This window comes from Delphinapterus leucas, chromosome 1 (assembly GCF_059928025.1).
Source record: "Delphinapterus leucas isolate spDelLeu-1000000601 "Yukka" chromosome 1, BTC_Dleu_Yukka2, whole genome shotgun sequence".
In the NCBI taxonomy this organism is placed as follows: Eukaryota; Metazoa; Chordata; class Mammalia; order Artiodactyla; family Monodontidae; genus Delphinapterus; species Delphinapterus leucas.
In genome coordinates this window covers 92,530,313-92,548,554 of record NC_143129.1, presented here as the reverse complement: position 1 = coordinate 92,548,554, position 18,242 = coordinate 92,530,313, and the positions used below count along the sequence as shown (strand labels likewise).

Genomic DNA, 18,242 nt, shown 5'->3' with positions numbered 1-18,242 from the left:
ATTATTTTGGTATTCAAAGTATAATTAAAGTAATCCTTGAACATCCTTTTAGCCATACTGTTTTTAAAAAATTAATTATTTTTAATTAAACAAGTAATACATTATAAAAAGAAATACATGTGACAAAAATACAGATTGAGTAAAAAATACAGATAAGGCAAAAATAATAGTTATCAGTTCGCTATGTATCTTACAGAAATTTCTTGTGTAAACATATATACCTGTATATGTAAACATATTTAGTTTTGTTTTTATACCTGCCTTTTTTTTTTAAGTTTTTAGATGTAGAGTTGAGACATGAAGACTAGAAATGCACTTTACTAGCATGCTGTGGTACTAAATGAAAATTCCATTCTTGGAAGATAAGTTTGTCAAATTTCCCCATCTCTACCTTTGCCCCTCCCCTCACCTGTATTCTTTTCTTTTGATCACACTCTCCTTGAAAGGAGAGAAATATACTGTGGTAGGTCTCAACCCAGGATTGGCTGTATATTAGAATTAACTGAGGAGTTTTAAGAAATATCCACATCACAGCTCCACCATCCAGATTCTTATTTAATTGATCATGATGAGGCAAGACATGTGGAAGGAGAACGTGCTTTATCTTAGCCTTCATATTGAAGCTTGCCTGAGCTTCTGAGTTCAAGTGTGGTTTGGGGGAGGCACTGATTGAATCCAGTGGGGCATCTTCCTGAGTTTTCTGTCTTCAAGCAGGAAGATAGGCATAGGTCTTTGTCATCCCTCAAGTTCTCTGAGGAATACACTGCCACAAACTTCTTCATTTATTCCATTGTTGGTTCATCTACAAAGTTTGTAATACTTTAAGGAAAACCAACATCATTAATGCTGTGCAGATTAGATAGACAAGAAGATGAGTGATAAAGCAGTATAATGTTGTGGTTAACCACACAGATGCTAGAGGCAAACAGTCTAGGCAAACAGCCTGGGTTGTAATCCTGGTTCTGTAATTTATGTCTGTTGCACTTGGGCAGGTTTGTTTTAGCCTCTCTGCCTCATCTATAAAATCAAGATAATGGTCTCCACCTCATAAGAATGTTGTAAGGATTAAAAATATTAATATGTGTAAAGTGCTCCAAACAGTGTTTTGTACATACATGGTGAGGATTCAAAGAATAATAGCTACAATTAATTTATTCCTTTTCTTGTATCCTCCTTTCTAACATTTCCTCCCTTCTGTTACCCATTCCTCCTGAAGATAGGTTAATGCTTTTCTTTGATAAACTAGATTGGGGTCAGCAAACTTTTCTCTAAAGAGACAGATGATAAATATTTTAGGTTTTTAGGGTCATGTTGTCTGTGTTGCAATATTCAGTTCTACTGTTGTAGGGCAAAAGCAGCCATAGACCATATGTAAACAGATGTGCATGGCTGTGTCCACTTTATTTATGAACACTGAAATTTGAATTTCATATAATTTTCACATATCACAAAGTACTGTTTTTCTTTTGATTTAAAAAAAATTATTTAAGAATTTGAAAAACATTCTTAGTTTATAGGCCACACAAAAGCAGGCAGTGGACTGGATTTGGCCTATGGGTCATAGTTTCCTGATCCCTGAACTAGAGTAAAGGAACCTGAACATTCTGACAGCTGTTTTAGACACCCTTTCTTTCTTAAGGATGCCATCATTCTTTAATTTCCCTGTACTTTGGAGGAATCTAGAAAATTAGTTTTATTGCCAGTAGGTTTAGAATTTAAAAATTCTACTCACAGCTTTGATCTTAAACTATTAGCGCATGTGTCAAACAGTGAAATCTTTGTGGACTCTCTTTCTCAAACAGTGACATATATAACTGTACTGGGCTTTCTTTGGTTGCAAGCAACAGAAACAGACTTTGTCTTGTTCTCAGCACCAGTATACAGCAGATGTTTGTATTAGTCAGGTTTCTCCAGAGAAACAGACCAGTAGGATTACAACGTGTGCGTGCGCACACACGCATTATACATATACACATACATTTTGTGTGTGTGTGTAAAAATAAAGAGGTTTATTTCAAGGAACTGGCGTCTATGGTTGTGGGGGCTGGCAAGTCCAAATCTATAGGGCAGACCAGCTGGAAGCTTTGGCAGAAATTCTCACGACGGAATTTCTTCTTTAGTGAAACCCCATTTTTGCCCTTACGGGCTTTCAGTTGGTTAAAGGAGGCCTCCTCACATTATTAGTAATCTCCTTTACTTGATGTTAACAACAGTTACATAATACCTTCACAGCAGCACCATACCTTCACAGCAGCACCTAGATTAGTGTTTGTTTGAATAACTGGCTACTATAGCCTAACCAGGTTGACACATACAGCTAACCATCACATAGTTCAATAAATACTTTTCCAATAAAAGGATGAACAAGTGGCTGAAATGGTTAATTTAAGCAGAAAAAAAGATATTTATATGATGGATGTTGAATAACAGAATTTACGTAAGAAAAAAGTATGCAGGCCTCAGGAAACCCCAAGAAGAACCAGGACAGTTTGCAGGGATCAGGACCTAGGTAGCAGCAACGAACAACAGTGTCTTCAGTAGTGTACCACAGTCAGAATGAATCAGCTCTAACCATTTTCCATCTTCACATCATTGTGCTCGAGATTCAGCATCATAAGAAATTCAGCCTAATTGGCATCCCTCGACATCCCTTGGTACGAAATCTCCCTTGCCTAGTCGGGGGTGGAATACTTTGATTGACGTTCCCACCAAAACTACTGTGCGGGAAACAGGCTTTTTCCCCACAGGGTGTCAGGATAACCAAAAAGAGGAGGAAGGGATACTAGACATGCAAAAATAACCTTAAATGTGAGGAGGGACAACTTTATCCACTGAGTGGGACTTGATAGTGACTGGACTTGGTAAGTTTATCAGTGAGGGGAGGGAATGAGAGAGGAAGTAGAGCAGAGATTGGTAAAAGGATTGATATGCGGTACTGAGGGCCCAGGTGAGATTTCATATCAGAAATTTGTAGTAGTGACATCGCTTACATGATGGTATTTTCTCCAGCAATGAAGAGAGATTTTAAGATTCATTCATGGTTGATGTTACCGGCTGATTTGGGGGGAAAGAGGAATACATGACACAGAGGGTGCTGGGCAAAGAATAACTCAGACAAAAATGGTGATGATGGTAAAGAGCAAACGCTTCTAGAGTCCTTACTCTGTGCTAGGCTCAGTTACAAGTTTGCTTTAAAGATGCTAACTCGTTTACTCAGAATAACCCTGTGAAGTAGGCACTGTTTTCCCCGTGATGAAACTGAGGCACAGAGAGGTTAAGACATTACCTGATATGACAGTGTTCACAGGTTCAAAGTCTGTGCTTAGCTACTATTCCTGATATGACAGTGCAAGTGTCAGAGCTGGACTTCAAACCCAGGAACTTAGGTTCAAAGTCTGTGCTTAGCTGCTATTAAGTTACACTGATGATCACCCTTGGAATCCATGTTTAGGAGGGAAGGAAAGATGATAGTGTGTGAGATGACGAAGGGATCACAGTGTCAGAAGTTTCAGTGAAGTGGAAAAAATGCTGTGGGGGTTTCCTCAAAACACACACACACACACACACACACACGCACATGCACATATGATTATACCAGGCCAGGTATTGAAAAAAAGGATATTTATTTAGACAGTTACCAATAATTCTTAATGATGAGTAGCTTTTTTCATGAGTCATATTTGGACTGCACAATAGTTTTTGCTCCATTTTTGTGTGCTAATAGTAAGATATTCTTGTAAAAGTCAGCCTCTCTGTTTCCTTTTGTATGCTCCACCACCTAGTTTTGACAGAACCCTAGTAAATGACCAGATTTTTTCTACTCTTTCTCTTTCCTCTCATAACATTAACTTGGCAGACTTTTTCATTTTTGTCTGTTTGTATCCACTAGTATACTTCTGCCTACTTAGTAGGGGAGCTCTGCCAGTTAGAGCTAGAGGTGGTTTTTTCTAATTTGGAAAGACAGCATGTGTCTCTCTGTCTTTTAAGTTCTCCATGATATTTCCTTTTTTTTTTTTTTTTAACTTGGTGCCTAATTTGTAAATAAATTTCAGCAAATGTAGACTTATAGAATTAAAAAATGAATGCACCCCTTAGAGTGGAGCATCTTCTCAACACAGAACCAGTTTGCTTTTTTGAAAAGTGTTTGGCTTTTTCCAACAGTTTTTGTTACCTACAGACTATATAATTGATAAGTTAATCAAGCCAACACTTTGAGAAATGGGATTATAGTATTTTTTTCTTGTTAAATTTGGGTAACTGGCTTTATCTTCCTTTATCTTTCATTGTCTCATTTTTAGCAGATAAACATAATAGGTATTTGTGGCATTAGCGACCATTGTAGTATTGTTTTTTTTCTGTATCAATCTAGATAGTGAGGTAAGTTTGAGGTTTGCTCTGCTTGGTGTGCCTTACAGATTGATTCAGGCTAATATTTAAATTATTCGCTTCCAGCCAGTGAAAGGCATTGTTAGAAACAGGGCTCTAGATCTAAGATTGTAACTTCTGGAAAATTTAATTATAGATATTTAATTGTAGTGTCTCCCTTTGAACCCTGCCCCTCAAGGCTTTAGTAATACTTAAGGTGTCTCCGTATTCAGGTAGTTTTTGATTTGACGGTAAATACTGTCTCCCAGGTAACAAGCTTAGTCCAGAGATAGGCCTCAAAGTTAGCCCTTTATATGCTTGTAGAGAGAATTTTAATACTTATTTCTTATTGATTGATATCTTTTAACTAATATGAAGTTATTTAAATTGTTTTTTTTATTATACTATAACAACAAAAAATTGTAGTAATTCATTTTTGAAGACCCTTGAGAATCATGTGAGTCCCAAAGTATTAGACTCAAACACAGTGTTAGGAGTTGGTGATTTATTTGTATGTAGAATTTTTCAAATTTCACGACTTGTATATGTTCTGACACTTTCATATATGACAAAGGATTAAGGTAGGTCTAGATACTGAGAAATTTCTCCTTATCAATGTGAATGTGTACGGATGTTGTAGATAACATTATTAGTCTTTTAGTCTGTACTGTATTGAGAATTCTATTGTTCAGTGAAAATTGCTGGTATACTAGGTGTCTAGAACTAATTCTACATAGAAATTGCTGTATAATCATTATATTTTCAGGTATATATAGCAAAATCACTGTTCAGCTGTGATATAATTTCTCTTGTGGTATTTTGTGTGTGTGGTTGCTTAGAAATTTTATCATATATAATGGAAATATTTCTTTTTTTGACAATTTAAAGATTGTTCCCATACCCCTACATTTTGTTTTTGTAATTTTATTTTATTAAATGTTATTTCTTTGGCAACTCTTTTAATATCCTTAAATGTTTCCATGTTTGTGACCCTTCATCATTGCCCTTCAACATACTGATGTCAGATGCAAGATTTGGGTTTTTTTTTCCCCCCCATACTATGTTCTTTAGATAAAAGAAAAATAAAAATCATTCAGATATGACTTTAAAAAAATTGATCAGAATTAATAACTTAAAAAATTTTGATCAGAATTGCATTTTCAAGGAGACTCATAATATATTGGTTTCTGCAAACATGTAACCTCATTGTGTACCAGACCTTACATGATGTACATAGAAGTAAAAATGGGCTTAGGGAAAGTGGAGGTAAAGTTAGTTGGTTATGCTGATGGAAAGTGGGTGGACTTGGGTTACAAATATTTCCTGGTGATCATTTCTGCCAACAGAATTTCAAATATTTAATGTACTCCTCCTCTGTAGCAAGTAATCTAGTGCATTTTCAACCACAGTGACTACAGATTTAAAGTCATTGGAATGGGCTTTCTTAAAAGAATTCAGCCATTGTGAGGGACAAAACCTACTGAAACAAGGCTTAATTTTGGACTTAAAAAAATTAGAAGCCAATGTTAGAATGAGTATGTGTAGAATATGTTATCTCAACCCTTCACCCATCACCTTATTTTGTTATGTGGTCTTTTGGTCATTAACTACTTTTTATCAATTTTGAGTACTTGGATATGGAAAGAAAATGAGTTCAAGCACACATTTGGAAGTTTTGCCTTTTTCTTGGATTTCGTTTTTGGTTTGCTTTTGCTATAGAAAATGAAGTCTGTTAAACACAGTTTATCTTACTTTAGGTTAAGAATGTGGGCGCTAGAGTCAGGTTGTCTGAATTCTAATCCCTGCTATGCAGATTACTGTGAGCTTTGGTAAAATATTTTTCTTAGCCTCACTTTCTTTAGCTATAATATGAATAATAATAGTAGCCCTACTTTATGGTCATAAAAATCAAATGGTATGGTCTGTATAAAGTACTTAGCATGGAATATTATATATTATCATTGCTTTATTATTCCTTCTTTTCTGCTGATCAAAACTTTACTGCTGATTCTGGCTTCACCTTTGAGGTTACTGTTTGGTTCCCATTGAATTTTTAGCAGGCAGCTTGGTATTTAAAGGAATATTTAGTACACTATTCCTTTTAGCTAGAATAAGCTAAAGATGCAAAAGAATGAATGTTGTCTTAGATTCCTAAGACCTGGGGAACTGGTCTGAATGCTTTTACGCACTTGGTTAACCTTTGTGCCATTCAGATTGTAAGACCAGTTTGTGCTGATTTCCATTCTTCTTTTAGAAAGACTTAAAAAAAAGAATGACCATAGTATTCATTGATGTCATTTGGACGATTAGGAAAAATACTTGTTATACCTCTAAAGACCCAGAGAACTCTTGTTTATGCTTATTTCAGTAGTGAAAACTTGGTTTTGGCTTAGAATTCTTCTAACAGTATATGAGTCATATTATTTGTAGGGTGCTTTTTATAAAATTTTATAAACTTTGTCTCATTTGATCGTCACAATTCTGTGGAAAAGGTAGGACAGATGGAATCACTCCTACTTTTAAAGATGAGAAATCTGTACTTGGAAGAAGTTCAGTGACTTCCAGAGATAAATAGCTAGTTGTCTGCTCTCTGATACTTTAGTTTTCATTCTGTGTCTGAGAGTTTCTATGTAGAATCAATTCCTTCTTTGAGATCAACTTATAATTTCCAGAATATAAAACTCAAATTGTTGAAATTACCGGATTTTCACATTTGCCAGAAGTATATACCTTTTGTTTTGTTTTGGTTTGTTTGCTCGTTTGTTTTTTGGCCAGTAATCAAGTTAGAGGAACAGATATCAAGTTCTGCCATAGTATATTAGTATAACTTTAATGTTATTTGTAGCTTTAGGATTTAGAGGTAGTTGAGTCAAAAGTATGCCCTTAAAATACATTTGGTGCTAGAAAGTTAATTGCCTCTAAATATAATTTTGATTCAAAGGGCATTTATAAAAATTTTTTTCTCTGATTCTTAGGATATTCATAGTCAAGCTGCCCAATTTCAAAAGAAAAATTATGTTTTACTTTTAGTACTCATTTTAAAAACTAGTATGCTTTATTTATATTGTGTAAATACCTATGGGAAGATGCATATGTATTTTTTTAATTGGGGACATTCTTTGTGCAAGACGTTCAGTTCAAGTATTTTTAAAACCTCTGCTTTTGTATTTATGGGCTCTGTGCATATCACTGTGAAGGAACATAAAATAGTCCTTCCCTTGCTTTCAACGAAGTTGACATTGATAGGGAACGCCAGGCTAATTACGAAACAATCTGAGTAGAGGTTGCCAAACTATAGTCTGAGGCCCATTTTTGTTTGGCCCTCAAGCTAAGAATGGCTTTTGCTTTTGTTGTTTAAAAAACAAACAAAAACCAGAGGAGAATATGTAACATAGACCATCCCTGGCCCTCAAAGCATAAAACATTACTGTCTGGCCCTTTACAGAAAAAGCTTGGTGACGATGAATTAGAGGAATATGTCACATAAAATAAAATATAACCAGAGACATTAGGGGATGCAAATCAAAACCACAGTGAGATACCATTTCACACCCACTAGGGTAGCTGTAATCAAAAAACGGGCGATAGCAACTGTTGACAAGGATGTGGTGAGAATGTAAAATGGTACAGCCACTGTAGAAAACAGTTTGGCAGTTCCTCAGTAAGTTAAACATAGAGTTACCATATGACCCAAGCAATTCCCTTCTAGGTATACACCCAAGAGAATTGTAAACAGGTTCACAATTAAAACTTGTGCAGTATGTTCATAACATTATTGGTCATAATAGCCAAAAAGTGAAAACAAGTCAAATATCCATTGAATGGATAAACAAAATGTGGTATAGCCATATAGTGTAATATTCAGCCTTAAAAAGAAATGGAGTACTGGTACATGCTACAACATGGATGAACCTTGAAAAACATTATAAGTGAAAGAAGCCAGACACAAAAGGTCACATATTCTGTTACTTCATTTATAGATATAACTAGAATAGTCAAATCTATAGAGACAGAAAGTAGATTAGTGGTTGCCCAAAGGCTAGGGGGAGGGGGAAATGGGAAAGTGACTGCTAATGGATATAGGGGTTTCTTTTTAGAGTGGTAAAAATGTTCTGGAATTAGATAGTGGTGATTGTTGTACAACCTTGTGAATGTAATTTAAACCACTGAATTATATACTTTAAAATAGTAAATTTTATGGTATGTGAATTATATCTCAACAAAAGAAAATGTAACCAGAGACTAAGTAGTTTTTATAAAAGAAGTAATGAGAGGTCAGGTAAAGAAGGCTACAGGCATGAGTTAATGGATATAACTTTGAAGTTGGGGATTGAAATGCACCCTGAAGAGCTTGGAGGATTTGGATAGAAAAAGAGGAAGTGGGTATGGCATAACACCGTAAGGGGTATAAACCAAGATATTTGTGTTACACAGAAGAGGAAGAAGTGGCTAGACTAAGAGGGAAAAAGACAAACTGAGTCTCTTGTTTTCATGGGGCTTCTAAACGTGCATATTTAACTGATTTGGGATCATTCTTTGTGCTGTCATTTTCATGGAATAAATTGTATATTCTTCTAGCCTGAGACAGACTTTTTTTTTCCAGCCAGAAAGCAAAAGCCTAAGGGCTGTCTCCATGGTACTTTTAACAGGTTACCGTAAGGATTTTAGTTCCCAGTATATATGTTGAAGAATTTGCCATCATCTCTTTTGTTTTATTAAGTCATACAAAGTATCTATCTGATTTTTTTGTTGATATTCAGAACAAAAATCTTTGATAATAACTGTTCCTTATGCTTGCCACTTTACACTATAAAATTCATTCATGTGTATTGCCTCATTTAATCCTCTCACCACACCTATGAGATAAATGGTATCATTCCCATTTTAAATATGAAAGAGGCCATATAATAGAGTGATTAGGAGCGGGGATGGAGGCACTGGAGTCAGAAAGCCTAGATTCAAATCCTGGTTCTGCCGTTTACTAATTGTGTTTGAATTTTGATGAGTTATTTAACCTCTCTAGGTTATATGTTTTCTCTTGTGTAAAGTGGTAATTATAATATCATAGAGTTGTATTTAAATAAGTGACAAAAGTAAAATTCCTAGAGTCATGCTTGGCACATAGTAAGCCCTCAAAAATACTGTTATTTATAGATCATGAGAGTTGAATGAGGTTAAGAAGTCCAAAGTCTTGTAGCTGATAAGTGGTAGAGCCAGCACCTAATTACAGGTGTTCTAGATTCAAGTACCATTTTTCTAGTTGCTTTTACCAGATTTTATTATATACTTACTTATGTATTGCTCATACATTTATAAACCTTCATTTAAATGGTGACTAGATAGTAAACCAGATATTAATAGCGCAAGAAACTTTCTAACTTCCTTACAACAGAACTTTAATTCCTAAACCAAGTCTTTTGCTTCAATCTGCTGATAGCCACTCCTTAGTAGTTATAAACCAAATTATGAAAAGGGAAAATGACAAAGGAAAATACAGATTTAACATAATTAACAAAAATTCACTTGAATATGATAAAATAAACAATTAAAAGTAAGTAACACCTGCAGGGAAAACTTGCAGTAATCACAAGGGTGACTGTCCTTAATTAATAAACATACTAGACTGATAGATAGGAAAAATAACTTTTTTCAAAACAAATGAGAACAGAATAGGCAGTTCACAAAAGAAAGAAGATGTGACTGACAAGTATTTGGAAAACAGTTTAACCTCATCAGTTAATCAAAGAAATTTAAACTAAAGCAGGGTAATACACCTCTGATGACATGATTAACAAAATAAGAACATTTAAATTGTAATAAGCAAATTTAAGTTGAAACTCTGTTATTAGGGATGTGGTAAAATGGGACCCAACATATTCTTTTTTTTTTTTTTTTTTTTTTTTTTTTGCGGTACGCGGGCCTCTCACTGTTGTGGCCTCTCCCGTTGCGGAGCACAAGCTCCAGACGTGCAGGCTCAGCAGCCATGGCTCACGGGCCCAGCCGCTCCACGGCATGTGGGATCTTCCCAGACCGGGGCACGAACCCGTGTCCGTTGCATCGGCAGGCGGACTCTCAACCACTGCGCCACCAGGGACGCCCCTCTTTTTTTCTTTTTTCGACCATGTGGGATCTTAGTTCCCCGACCAGGGATTGAACCCATCCATACCCCCTGCAGTGGAAGCTCCGAGTCCTAACCACTGGACCACCAGGGAATTCCCGAGACCCACATATTCTTGATATGGGAATGTAAATTGATAAAACTATTAATCTCCATGAAGAACCTTCAAAAAGTTCCTAACCTTAAATCTAGTAATGATCCATCTGAAAATGTAACCCAAAGAAAAAATAATAATTCTGGATTAAAATGTATGCACAGATTCATTGCAGGGTTATCTATTATAACAGAATGTTTGGACATATCCAACAAAAAGATAGTTAAATTATTGTACACTTATTGCAATATTATTTGATAAAGAGTTATTAAAAATTTCAGTGACCTTGGAAAAAGATGATGAGATAACGAATGTTTGGGAGGTGGAGGGAAGAAGGATTCAAAATTGCAGCCCTGTGCCCTCTAGTGTCAAGCAGTAAACCTAGTCTTGAGAATAGTTCATTGTGGACAAAGATTTACTAAGTAGCTCTTGAATGTTTGATGTACTGAACTTCTACCTGCTGTGGAAATAGTATAAAGAAAACTCCTTTTGAACCCAAATCCTCTTTGCCTTGTCTTAGTGACCACCCCATTTTTCTATTCTTTAAGTAAACTCCTCAGAAAAAATTGTCTAATGCTATTTCCAGTTTGTCATCTCTCAGTCTTTCTTGAACCCGCTCAGTCTTTTGGACCTAGGTTATTCCACTGAAATGAATTCATCAAGTCTCCAGTGACCTCCAGTGGTCAGTTCTCAGTCTTTATCTTACTTGACTTGTCAGCAGCGTTAATCACTTCCTTTTCTTTGAATTGTCTTCTTCTCTTTGTTCCAAGAAACCACATATTTGGTTTTACCCTTACCTAACTGGCTGCTGCGTCTGGTCTTCCTTTGCTGGCACCTCTGCCTATGATTTACTTTAAGTTAGTATGGTGAATTACATTATTTTAAAACTTGTGATAAAATACACATAAAACTTACCATTGTAACCATTTTTAAGTGTACAGTTTAGTGGCATTAAGTACATTTACATTTTTGTGAAACTGTTAACACCATCCATCTCCAGAATTTTTTTTCATCTTCCCAAACTGAAACTCCATACCTGTTAAACACTAACTCCCAATCTCCCCGCCCCTGGCAACCACCATTCTACTTTCTGTCTATGAATTTAATTATTAACTACTGTAGGTACTTCATGAATGTGGAATCATACAGTATTTGTCCTTTTGTGACTGGCTTATTTCACTTATTATGTCCTCGAAGTTGATGCTTGTTGTAGCAGGTATCGCAGTTTCCATTTAAAGCTGAATAATATTCCATTGTATGTACATACTTACACTTTGTTTACCCATTCATCTGTTGATGGACACTTGGGTTGCTTCCACTTTTGGCCTATTGTGAATAATGCTGCTGTGAACATGGATGTACTACAAATATGTGTTTGAATCCCTGCTTTCAGCTCTCTTGGGTATATGCCCAGAAGTGGAATTGCTAGATTATATGGTAATCGTATTTTTAATTTTTTTGAGGAATTGCCATACGTTTTTCCACATTCCCACCAGCAGTGCACAAAGGTTCTAATTTTTCCACGTCCTCACCAACACTTGTTATTTCTGGTTTCTAAATTTGTTTTGTTTTGTTTTCTTTTGTTAATAGCCATCCTAATGGATGTAAAGTGGTATTTCATTGTGGTTTTGATTTACATTTCCCTAATGATTAGTGATGTCGAGTATCTTTTCATGTGCTTATTGGCCATTCGTGTATCTTCTTTGGAGAAGTGTCTATTCAAGTCCTTTGCTCATTTTGTTTGGGGGTTTTTTGTTGTTGTTGTTGAGGTTTAACAGTTCTTTATTCTGAATATTAACCCCTTATCAGATATATGATTTACAAATATTTTCTCACATTCCATCTGTTGCCATTTTACACCATTGGTTGTGTCCTTTGATGCACAGAAGTTTTAAATTTTGATGTAGTCCAGTTCATCTATTTTTGCTTTTGTTGCCTGTACTTTTTATGTAATATCCAAGAAATCATTGCCAAATCCAATGTCACGAAACTTTTCCCTGTGTTTTCTTCTAAGAGTTCTATAGTTTTGCTCTTACGTTTATGTCTTTGATCCATTTTGAATTAATTTTTGTATATAGCGTAAGGTCAGGGTCCAGCTTAATTCTTTTGCATGTGAATAACCAGTTTTCCCAATAACATATGTTGAAAAGACTGCCCTTTCCTCATTGAATGGTGTTAATACCCTTGTCAGAAATCATTTTACCATTTATGAAAAGGTTTATTTCTGGGCTCTTATTCTACAAATTTTGATATGGTGTGTTTATTTTCATTCTATTGAAAATAGTAACTCCCCTTTTGATTTTTTTCCTTGAATCAAGGATTATTTAGAGGTATGTTATTATAGTTTCCAGATACTTGGGGATTTTCTTGATGTCTTTCTATTATTGATTCCGGCGTGATCAGAAAACATACTCGTATGATTTAAATTTCTTTAAATTTACTGAGACTTATTTATAGTCCAGATTATGGTCTATCTTTTTAAATGTTCCATATGCCCTTAAAAATAATATATATTTTGTTGTTATTCATGAAATATTGTAAAAGTATCAGTTAGGTCCAACTGATTGGTGGTATTCAGTTCAGCTATGTCCTTTCTGATTTTCTGCCTGCTGTATCTATCAATTACTGATAGAGGGGTGTTGGAGTCTCTGGGTATAATGGTAGATTCATCCGTTTTTCCTTGTTGTTCATCTGTTTTCTTGTTGTTCTAGAGCCGGGCTCTAGAGCGCAGGCTCAGTAATTGTGGCACATGGGCTTAGTTGCTCTGCGGCATGTGGGATCTTCCCAGACCAGGGATCGAACCCGTGTCCCCTGCGTTGGCAGGTGGATTCTTAACCACTGCGCCACCAGGGAAGTCCCCAAAGTGTGTTTCTTGATCCACTCTGACAGTCTCTTTCTTTTAATTGGTGTATTTAGAGTTGATTTTTGACTAGCGATTTTTAATGTAGTTGGATTAATAGCTCCCATAGGTGTTACTGTTTTCTGTTCATTGCCCTTGTTTCCTTTTTGTCTTCTACTCTTTTTCTGCTACCTTCTGGTTTTAACTGAGCATTTTATATTATTTCATTTTTTCTTTTCTCTTACCATATCAATTATACTTTTTTTTTTTAGTGGTTGCACTTGAATTTGAAATATACATTTACCACTAATCCAAGCCCAGTGTCATATAACACTATACCACTTCACAGATAATACAAATACTTTATAACAGTTTCCAATTCCTAAAATCCCTTATAATGTGCTGTCATTCATTTTACTTATCCATGAACTATAATCATCTAATACATTATTGCTATTATTTAAAATTGTTGTCTGTTAGATCAATTAAGAATAAGAAAAATAAAAGATTTTATTTTACCTTCATATATTCATATTTAGGTCCAAGTTTCTGACTTAAATCATTTCCCTTCTTTTAAAGAACTTCTTCTAATATTTCTTGCAGAGCAGATCTGTGGCAACAAATTCCACTGAATTTTTGTTTGAGAAAGTCTGTATTTCTCTGTCATCTGAAGGCTAACTTTGCTGGATTTGCAGAATTGTAGCGTGGTGGGGTTTTTTCTTTCAACAGTTAAATATTTCACTTCATTCTCTTATTTTTGTGTAATTTCTGAAGAGAAGTCTCAGGTAATTCTCATTCTTGCCCCTCTAGAAGTTGGGTGTTTTTTTTCCCCCTCCGGCTTCTTTCAATATTTGTCTTTGATTTTCTGCAGTTTGAATATATTCCTAGGTGTAGATTTTTTGGTATTTATCCTGCTCAGTGTTCTCTGTTTGGCATCTGTCTTCTGTTTATTATTTAGTAGCCTTTTTTCTCCCAACTCTTCACTCCTTTTGGCCCTATCTTTAAATATATCCGGAAGATAACTAATTCTTACTACTTCCACTGCTACTGCTTTGGTCCATATTGCCATCTTTTGGGTTTCATTTGCCTTCAAATAGTTCTCCCTGCCTCTGGCCTTGACCTCCTCTTCCTTTCACCACACGACAGCTAGAGAGATCTGTCTAAAAGTTCAGTGGGAACTTGTCATCCTTTGATCAGAACTGTTCAGTGAGTTCCCATCTCATACCAAGTAAAAGCCAAAGTCCTTACTATGACCTAAAAGCCATCTTTAAGCTGTCTGTTTCATCACTTACCTTACCTCCTACTAATCATCTCATTACTTCCCTCCAATTAGGGTGCCATCCTTTCTCTTTATAGAAGTCACTAGACATCTCAAGGTTTTTCGATTTCCTTTAGATGTCTGCATGACTCTGTTCTCTTACTTACCATTGCCTTTAGGTCTTTACTTGGGCATCACTTTGTTTCAAACTACAAATCTTCCTGCCCTTTGAACTCCCTATACCCCCTTTCCTGCTTTATTTTTCTCCAGAACACTTTACCAACTGACCTGTGTCTGGCAGGAGAGAGTATGGCACAGTGGAGAAAATGGAATAAAGGCAGTTTGGCTGGAGCATTGAGAGCGAGAGGGAGAACATTGTGAAATGAAGCTAGAGTGGGAATTAGGGACCAAACTGTGCAGACTCTTGTAGGCCATGTTAACATTTTTTGGCTTTATCCTTAAGGGTAGTGGCAAATCACTGAAGTATCTTAACTGGAGGGATTTGGGAAGAGGGTCACTATCATGATTAAATAAGTATTTTTATAAAGATCATTCTAGCTTCACTATGGGAAAAAGATTGGGGGGGTGAGGGGAATTAGATGTGAAGGGACCCAATGAGAGGCTATTGCAGTGATCTAGGTATAAACTTAGATAGCTTAGTCTACTGGGGGGGGTTGATGTCCATCCAAAAAAGAATGTTTGGAACTGATTCTTATCAAGAAATCCATTTATAAACATATGTGGTCAGCAATTCATAACTCTTAATTGCTAAATTAAGATCTCCCATTTATAGAATCTCCATTTAGTTCCATTATGAGAAAATAAAAATCTCTCACCCAGTGTTACTCTTCTTGAAAATAAATCCTAGAAATTCTATAAATCAATAGTCACGTGTTTTTTTTGGTATATTTCTTAGCATTAGGCACAGAGTCCAAGATCCCTGATTAAGTTTAATTCTCATTTAATGGCCAATTTTTAGACCTGATCAAATTGATTTGTCTTATGAAAGCAAGCTTTAAATAATTTTCTTATTACGTTTTTCTGACCTCCTCTCATCTCAAATATTAAGAACTTGATTAGAACTAAGATTGTCCTGAACAGGATATTTTAAAGACAAAGGTGTCTATGCCTGTATTATTTCTTTTCACAAAGCCAGTAACCTCTGGCAACGGGAACCTTCAGAGTTTTTGAGAATCAGAAACTCATGACTATCTGGCCATGCTAAGATAGATTTGAAGTTCGTAAAGCAAACAGGTTAATAAACTAGGGTCCTAGCAGTAGTTTTCTAATGTGGCAGTGTTTTCATCAAACCAAAATATTGATCCTGTTTTCACTTTAGGAGGGGAAAGCATTTAACTTCTCCCATGTTTTAAGCATTTTATAGGTACCTAAAATATGTATATTTAATTATCAGGAACCAGTGAGGTATCTTAATCCAGCTTTGTTTCGTTAATAAGGAAATTACATATTAACAAATAACTTGCTCAGGCTCACACAGGGATCCAGGTACGCCAGGGGTTCCTTTCGATCAGGGGTTGTTAGTTTGGGTTCCTCGGTCTCCACTTCTCCCTATGTGTTTACATTTTCAAAGAACTGATGACCCTTCAATTCAATAAGGTTCAGAATAAATAAATTTTATTATGCTGCCTCCTGATTTGGGGTTCCTAATCTGACAGTACTATCCACTCTTGTCTTACATTACCTTTCCACAATTCTTCTCAAAATATTGATACCAGTAACACTGTAGTTACAGTAGTAAAGCAGTGATAGTAGTAGTAGTTGTTTTTTATACAGGCACTGTGCTAAGAGCTGTGTATGCATTATCTCACTTGGTGTTCACAGCAAAGTTGCTGAACTATGTCCCTTACTTTAAGACTAACCCTCTCTATGTCTCAAGTCCCAAGCCCCATTCCTTGCCCTCCTAACTGGACTCCCTGCTCCAGTTTCTCATTCCCTTTGTTCCTACATCCACAGTTCTCATAAAAGTTTGTGGGTTTTTTTCTTTTTTTTCCCCTCAAATTATCTATTCAAAAACCTTAGGTGACTTTCCTCCTCTGATAGGAAAGTTTCAAGTTCTTTGGCTGTCATACAGGGACTTTGGTAGCTTGCTAGCCTGCTTACTGTTTAAACCACATCTGTACTCATTCCTTTCCCCCTACCTTTCCCCCAAGCTTTCACTGTAAATGCTCAAGCCACCTAGACTTTTTCGTAATAGTTTTTTTTTAATTAGACTTTTCATTCTCTTGAATCTGTGCATTTTTTCCATGGAATTCCATGTCTGTAATACTCCTACCCCACTCCCCTTCCTCTGCCTGACCTTCAAGAAATATATGTAAGGCATACGGTGAAAAATCTCCCTTCTTTCCTTGTCCCCTCATTCCTCAGTTTCCTTCCAAAGGTATTCTATGTGTATTCAAGTTTCTATGCACATATATGAGTAGAGGCAAGTTAGCATGTTAGAGTGTGGACTCAGGAACCAGGCTGCCAAAGTTTGAATTGTGGATTCTCTTCCTAGATGTGTGGTTTGGGCAAATTGCTAGTACCTACCTCATAAGATTTTTGTGAGGATTTCTCACAGCAGTACCTGGCATGTGGTAAGCTCTCAGTAAATGTATGCTATTAATATTCTTTGTTATTGTTATGTAACAAAGCGTAATACATTGAAAGAGAATGGCATTTAATATCAGGATAGGTTTGAGTATAGCTGCCTAGTTACTTTGCCCCTAAGTCATTTAACTCAAGTTAGACCTTGGATGGTTTCCTTATCTTTATAGTGGGGGAAATCATATACAGTTTTGACTTTGGTGAACTAAAAAATATAAAGGAAAGAGCTTTGTACATGATAAAATGCTATATAGAGGTTAGTTGCTATTGGTCACATCATTTTACTTTTCCTTCCAGGAAGGATCTCAGCATTTCAGTTGGTTATAAGAAGTGAAGTAGTCTTTAAGAATAAAGATTTCAGAAATTTGTGACAGGTATGCTGTTTTGCTTTAGAAATTATTTTAGATTCATACTTTTTCATTAGCTATGGCTTGCTTTAGTGTTAGTCTTAAATTTTAAAATTATGATTATATAATTTATGTGGCAGTGCCCTTAAGGGGATAAAGTTAAATACCTCTTTTTATGGAAATGTATCCATCAGGATTCTAGAATTGATATACTTTGCGTAAATTAGTAAACTTATTAATTTAGTAAGCCTTTTAAGGAAAAAAAAATTTTTGTCAACATAGAAAGTATTAGTCACAGCCTATAAAATTTTCTTCATGGTTTACAAATGTTTTATTTGCTTGTGATGATAAAGATTGCTAAAGAATATTCATCTTACTAAGTAGATTGTACTACATATAAAAAGCAGTCTGCTTTGATGTAGTTTTTGATGATTTACTCTGTTGCTAAAAAAGAATACGTGCTTACTTTTTTTTTTCTTTTACAACTCATGGAGCACATGTCCTGCTCAAAGGCACAGAGTAAGGAATACTTTTGGATAATGTGATAGTCTCCCGTCTTCTATTTAATAGAGGCATTCCCAATATTCAGCATTTAGGAGGACAAGTTGTAGACAGAG

The 18,242-nt window shown here is 35.6% G+C and overlaps 1 protein-coding gene across 3 annotated transcripts in view; it reads left to right on the top strand.

Moving 5' to 3' along the window:
• The window catches only part of RAP1A (RAP1A, member of RAS oncogene family), a 73,818-nt gene that overhangs the window by 21,795 nt on the left and 33,781 nt on the right, over nucleotides 1–18,242 (top strand). Inside the window, exon 1 of one of the 3 annotated variants that reach the window (XM_022584078.2) lies at nucleotides 17,632–17,652. The exons of the other annotated variants lie outside the window; for them this stretch is intronic. The gene's annotated coding sequence lies outside the window, so the exon portion shown is untranslated. Of the gene's footprint in view, nucleotides 1–17,631; nucleotides 17,653–18,242 lie in introns of those variants that run through there. 3 annotated transcript variants of the gene reach the window in all.